At 42.2% G+C, this 7,002-nt stretch overlaps 1 pseudogene; it reads right to left on the reverse strand.

The window, feature by feature from the left end:
- Positions 1-58: 58 nt before the first annotated feature.
- Positions 59-177, reverse strand: LOC111501495 (5S ribosomal RNA; annotated as a pseudogene).
- Positions 178-7,002: the final 6,825 nt, after the last annotated feature.

The following is a 7,002-nucleotide window of genomic DNA, read 5'->3' on the forward strand; positions in this document are numbered from 1 at the left end:
AGTCTTTCAATACGCCCCTTCTCTGGATCAAAAGCAGTTCAATGACATGAAAAGTAAAGGCTTACAGCACCTGGTATTCCCAGGCAGTCTCCCATCCAAGTACTAACCAAGACAAGCCCTGCGTAGCTTCCGAGGTCAGACGAAGTCAGGCGTGCTCAGGGTGGTATGGCTGTAAGCTGCTGGTGCCAGCACAATGTGTCAATTTATGGAATCAAGTGATGAGGTGGCCAGTACCTGAAGTTTCGAACACAACCCTACAATTGAACTACAGAGTTAACGGTACCTGCATACTTGCCTAATACCCTAACCCAAAGACTCAGATAAGCATTAAACCAGCAGCACAGGCTCTGGCTTTTTGAAGATGGGCTCAGGCACCAGCACAGGGCCTGGTGTGGTGAAGTTGGGCTCGGCCAGAGCCACAGGCCCTGGTGTGGTGAAGATGGTGTTGAAATCTCCCAATTCTTTTGATCTTTGGGCTGAAGGAAGGACAATACTCGGTGTATAAATGCTCAATCAACAATCATTTATTTCCATACAATTCAACACAAAGAGCATTTAGAACCATCATGATGGGGAGACATGCCTGAAGAGGGTCACAGCAGTCTCAAAATGGTGACGGGTTACACAGCCTCTTATAGCTCCTAGCGGCCCCCACCTAGTTGTAAAAGCCTAAACATTCACATTCTTTTCTCCCTTACGGCGTCTAAGTTATGACCTCGGCAGTTGTTTCTCTGCTTTCTGTAAGGTGGGGGTATGGAATGTGGTCTATCTCCCCTGTCTTAGACACCAAGTCTCCTGCTTACAACCTTCTTTTTATGATTCAACAATAGAGCATGTCAAGAAAACAGTGTAACACATTCCCAGCAGATCAAGGATACAGAGTGATGCACATTTATCTAATGAACTAATATGTGAATATGTTCTGTTAACTCAAAAGTATAATGAGAACTAAACTACATACAGATCACACGCTCTATATTAAAGGGTATAATATGATCTACAGCAGTATTCTAATTCAACTACTTTGATTACATATATAAGGTAACCTATAATAACAGAATAATCTAATAATTCCCCCTTTTGATCTCTTAAAAAGAGATCACTTATAACGTACACTCCAGCATTGCAAGGTCCAGTTCTTCTTGGTCCTGAGGCCCTCTGTCCCCCTTTAACGGGTGGACCATATGTGGGATGACCTCTGTGTTCACGCAGTTCAGATGCAAGCAAAGTTAGATTTACAACCATAACAGCAGTTACAGATGACACTCCCATCACTCCCCAATTCTCCCACAACTTTATTTTGGTGCTCCAGTTTTCCACTCCCATTTTAATGCCACCTTATACCTTTCAAATGTACTTAGACTAGAACCTCTGTCTAAGGAGCTTTTAACCTTTATTTTTATTGCTGCAGCTACCAGTGTCTTCCAGTTGGGTGATTCTCAGCCTCTTTCTTCGACCTCCGGGGTTAGACCACCCTTTAGTCATTGCACAGTTCTGGGGATTATTCTGCCCCGATTTCAAACAAAGATCTGTGTGTTTTGGGATCACCGCCGTGTCCCCCTTTTTGCCAAGAGCCTCTCGAACCTCGTTGGTCTGGTGTTCCTGGTTTTCGCCAACCCCTTCATGGTTATTGCTGTGTTTCTGGGATCCATCTTCTCCAGGAGCCCAAACGCCATGACACTTGACCCCAGTTGATGTCTCGGCAGTCCCTACATCTGTCTCTGCTGTGAAGGGTCCGCATATCTCCATGTCCCCGTCTGGTGTCTGTTCCTTTATCTGCAAGAGACAGAAAACCAAAACACCTCTCTCCCTAGCCTTGATAATCTAATATTGTTATCTATTGTTGTTCTAATGATTCAAATTTGGTTTCAAATATTATGTTCAGGACTCTTTGACCCAGGGACTTATTCTAATCATAATCTATGTGTGTGTAAAAGAAATCAAAAATTAATAAACCATTTCTAAGTCTAACACATTATAAGCTTAAGTTTTACCATAGCTAAATTATTAAACACACAAATAACGTCATAAGATGTTCATAAAACCATTGTTTGATGTTTGGACTCAACTCCCCCTTTTTGACACACTCCCATGTGTCAATTCATTGGAGCTATAAAATTAAGAACTCTGTTCTGTCTCTAAGTTTTGGAAAATTTTATGCTTGTCAAAATTTGAAGAATTTTTATCATAAGTAAAAGTTATGGCGTTATCATCCCCTCAGGGCTTAGCTTTCCCTCTTTTAGTAATATTCCTCCCACAAATATTCGCAATTACCCTCCTTTGGTGTGAAAACTGTTGGTATGGTCAAGTGGGAACTATAGAAACAAAAGCTCAGGACAGAAGAGTTATCAGTCATGTACTTCATACCAATTTTGCATATGTTTTATTTCATCTTGATCCTCTGAGTGTAATGGTACATTTTAATTTGAATTTATCAAAACTAAACACAACAGGTTTTCTTTCTTTACTTTGCTCTTGTTCTTTTGCAGTACCACATCCTATCAAATGTCCCTGTCGATTATATTCTACTTTTAATAACTTACTATTTCAAGCGAGAACCTAAATCACGTGGACCAATGTTTGTTTTTGCATATCTCTATTTCGAATGTGGCAAGTCATTCATAGATATTGTTAAAGTTTTGGCGATTTTCCTCTATAAAATTTTATTGACTTTTTACAGTGGCCTGCTATGGTTAATAGATAAGATAAGATAAGATAACCTTTATTAGTCCCACACGTGGGAAATTTGTTTTGTCACAGCAGGAAGTGGACAGTGCAAAAGTTATGAGGCAAAAATTTGAATACATACAATACAATACAATAGTAACATATTCCAGTCATGAGTGATATCAAAAGTTTTCTCCACTGTAGCATTTGGCATTCCCAATAATATAACATGATACCTTAATCAAAACACAGCTAATATAGCACAGTTTTCTTAATGCAAACATCAGTAACTCAGAATTAGCAACCAAAGTGTCAAGTCTGCAGTTCATACTTATGTGAAGCTACAGTCTCCTCCTCCAGTCTCTCTTATCCTCCTGCTCCTGCAAAAACGAAACAAAGCGAAGCATCCACCCTTCTCTTGCCGGCTGGATGAATTGTGTATCGGCATTTACTAATCCTAAAGTTGGTACAGTCTTTGTCTCAGTATCAAGTCAGTCAAAACTTTTAGTCGTCAGTCCATCACAGTCCATTCACATGCCTTCATCCACACACATTCATACCAGATGTTGCTGATAATGGAGTCTCACGCGCGACCTATTCGAGCCTCCATCACCAGCAAGATGACGTCATCATTTTAAAAGGAAACAACTCTTTGTTCTTTTGTTCTGGATTGACTCACTGCAATCCTTTTAAACTCAGGACTTCTCATATGATCAGTGTCACATATAAGTGAATTTCTCCCAAGCCAATTACAATCATGGAGAAGCACACTTTGCAACTGTTTACAGTAATAATATTTTATAGCGCTTTAAATCTCAATCTTTCAGGCCTGGTTTAAAGAGCTGATTGTTCAATCATGGACTCACAAAATATCAACATATCACCACCGGTGGATCACACCTCTCAGATTTTCTTATCTCAGTGCACTGTAACAAAAACGAAAACAGACGTAACCAACAAAATACTACTAAAATAACACAAACTAGGGCCCGTTGCAGACATGTCCAAGCATAAAACTATCCCTCTCTCACTTACGAGAAAGAACACAAGCCAAAGCTCACTGATAACATCAAGCTAGCGCTAAACAAAACCAAAAAATCAGCCAGAAATTCACAGGAACGTTTTGCTTCCTGCTGGGACAATATTGTGTGGGAATGAGAACCTCAGGTGCCGTAACACCCTTTGTTCCTCCTTGAATTAAATCTCAATCACAGAAAATGCCGTACTCCAACCTAAACTTACACTATTAATTCATCATTTTTCACTCTGCGCCACTGTTCCTCATCAGGGCTGTGTGAAGCACAGCAAAGAATTCAGTCAAGGCCTTGAGGCATAAACAGACATCACGCACAGACATTATTTTCATAACCAAACCGTTTTAGACCTTATTCCTAAAATCTACATAAATGCCCTCTGGGTGACATATAACACATTCTAAGTAATCAATGGTAATCAATGGCTCCTCGTAAAAATTATGCATTGGGATGTTTGTGTGCAGCATTTTGCATATCAGCATAAGCATTTGTTAGCAAAGCATTCTTCATTGCATCAGCGTGTGTGTGTGTGTGCGGATCACTTCTCAGTGAATCAGCATTCCAATATGTGTGTGTGTGTGTGTATGTGTGTATTTCACTTTATTCTGAATCTGTGTGTGTAGACGTGTGTGTTTGTGTGGGTGTTTATGTTCATCACTTTCCTGTTCTGGTGTTCTGGGTAAACCACGGCCTGAAGCATGCCCTGGGGTCCTGCCCTCCTCCTTTTCAGTCTGTTTGCGACCATTGCTGCTGCTGCTGCGGCTCAAAGTTCAGTCCGTCCTGGTTCTGACCCCAATTGAGGCGGTCCTTTCTCCAGTGTCCATGCTCACCGCAGGTGAAACCTGCATCTTCTCCTGTGTTTTTTGTCCATTCTGAGGTGCCTTCTGTCCTCAGTTACTCCTCCTGTCCCGGCCACGCCCTTTTTGCTGCCCGATCCTCCGTATTGGTCCATCACTGTCCTGCACAGTGTAAATGCAGAGTTATCAAGGTCAGCATTCTTTTGCTCGGCCTTACTTTTCCTTCGGGCTTGGCGGGCGTCTCGTCACAGCTCTGTCAGCTGACGCAGTCTGGGAATTTTCCCCCGTGTAGTGAAATGGGCCTTAGGTTTAGTGCTCTCCGTCTCTGCTGCATGAGATCGCATTCCTGCAGCACTGTTGACTTTTTCAGGTTGTTGTTGTGGGTCCAGTTGTTGCAGCATTTGGTCAGTGTCACGTATAGGGGAGAGCAGGAGTCCAGTCAGCCTCGGCTTTCAGGGCCGGCAAAGCAGCCTGTAATTAAATATACAGAGAAAAAAAAAAACAGACAAAAAACAAAAGCAAACAAACAGGAAAATGATGTTGTGTTGGCTGTATTACAACGAGAGGGGAGAACCACCGGGACCAGGCCCTGTGTCAGCCTTCTCTCCCCCCCTTTTTTTTTTCTCTCCCGATATAATCATCTCCTAACCCACCAAGTTGACAGGACAACATGCACCTGTTCAAATTCGTAAGATCATGTTTAAACTCACAAAAGAGAATTTTCTTTCATTCAGTAATCACTTGTGTTAATCAATCAACAGAAAACGTGTCACAATTTGGATCTTTTTACCACTAGATTTGTCGTGTCTTCACTGGTTGGTCAGACCAGTGTCTTTTTTTCTTTGAAGTTAAATTATTGTCCTGCAACCCAGAGAGTTTATTTGTCAGTAATGTATTTATCCTTTAACAACAGGTGTCTGGTAAGTTTCGCTGCGTTAGCCTTGCTGGAAAATCTTCACGTGTTCATGAATGTAAGCTGTTTCTTCATTGCGTGTGTGTGCATTTGTAGGCAGGCAGGTTAATTTTAATTTTTTCTCAAAGTAGGCGTTACCTAAAAAGGAGCCTTTCTCTCACATTTCTCTGCTTGTGTGTGTTTTTGTTTCACCTTTTGTTGTGATGCTCCGGACGCCTTCCAAACCTCCACAAGTCTGTTGGCCCCAATTTTATGTGTTAAAAATTCTCTTAATTTCTCCTCTAATTCTCTCCTCTCTGCTGTCTATTTCACAGCTGCTGATTCGTGCTGGGTGTGGTTCCCATTACTTATAATTTTGCTTCGGCCGCTGTGCTTGTGGGGGCAGTTGGTCCAGGTCCGCAGCTTCCTGTATTGACACACTAAGAGATTTATTTAATTAAATTTTCATCACTGTTACACAGATAAGCAGGCAACACGCCTACCTTGACAGCATAAACTGCACGCCAGTCTCCCAACACATTCCTCTCTCTACTCCTCCATAAGTCTCCACTACACACCTCTTACTATCTCTCTTTTTTATTTTTATTTTTTATATTTATTACACCACAGAGTAATACACCCAATTATGCCCGTCTATCTCTATGTGGCTCCAAATTCCCTCTTTATTTAATTTCACACTCGTCAGGGGACAGGCACACAACAATTTCAACCACTGAAACGAGGAATTCAACCTTTTTATATTTCACCTATGATAGAACTCAACCTTAGATGTAAAAGCATTCTCTTGTTCTATTCCAGAATAAATGTGAACCCGTGATTACACGGCCGTTCCAGTGTTATTCTGTAGCTATGCGGGAGTCCTCAGTTCCCAAGTTGCCACCTTAGCATCCAGACGCCGCTGGTCCTGGCCACGCGTCCACGACCAGGAGGGGCGCCACTCCTTGAACAAAATTAGTTTCCACAGGTACACTAGGCGTCAACCTTTGATCTTAAAGCATTTTCTTCGCACTAATGTCCTCCTATTCAAACACATCAACCGTCACTGTGACTGTGTTTCACGCTTCACACACAGACAACACACCCAAAGTGCGCCTCACACACACACCCAGAGCGCGCCTTACACACACACAGCACTCTTCATCAGCGGAACTTTACACAGAAAACTCTGAGCTCAACTGTTAGAACTCTTTGAAGCACAACTGCACCATAGACCAAAATACCCCTTTCTCTGCGCTTATGACCGCCACCACGGGGCAAAATCGCATCATAAAAGTGACACTCGTCCCCGAGGCTCAAAACCGACACCATAAGCCAGGTTCTGCTTTACCTTTATTTCATGGCAAGTAAAATTTTACTTATTATTTATGACCGCAGCCCTCGAGGCAAAAACCGACACCACAAATCACCGTCAAACCTCTATTCAATGTACTGAAATCAGCACCAATCGCTGCTGTACCCACGGCCGCACCACCAGAACACGGCCGTATCATAAACCAAAACCTACGGACGTGTTTCGCTTTTACACGTTGCCAGCGTTCAACCGCACCGTAAGCCAGCAGCTGCTTTTCCTTATTTCTATACTAATTTCATG

This window comes from Maylandia zebra, linkage group LG10 (assembly GCF_041146795.1).
Source record: "Maylandia zebra isolate NMK-2024a linkage group LG10, Mzebra_GT3a, whole genome shotgun sequence".
Lineage (NCBI taxonomy): Eukaryota > Metazoa > Chordata > Actinopteri > Cichliformes > Cichlidae > Maylandia > Maylandia zebra.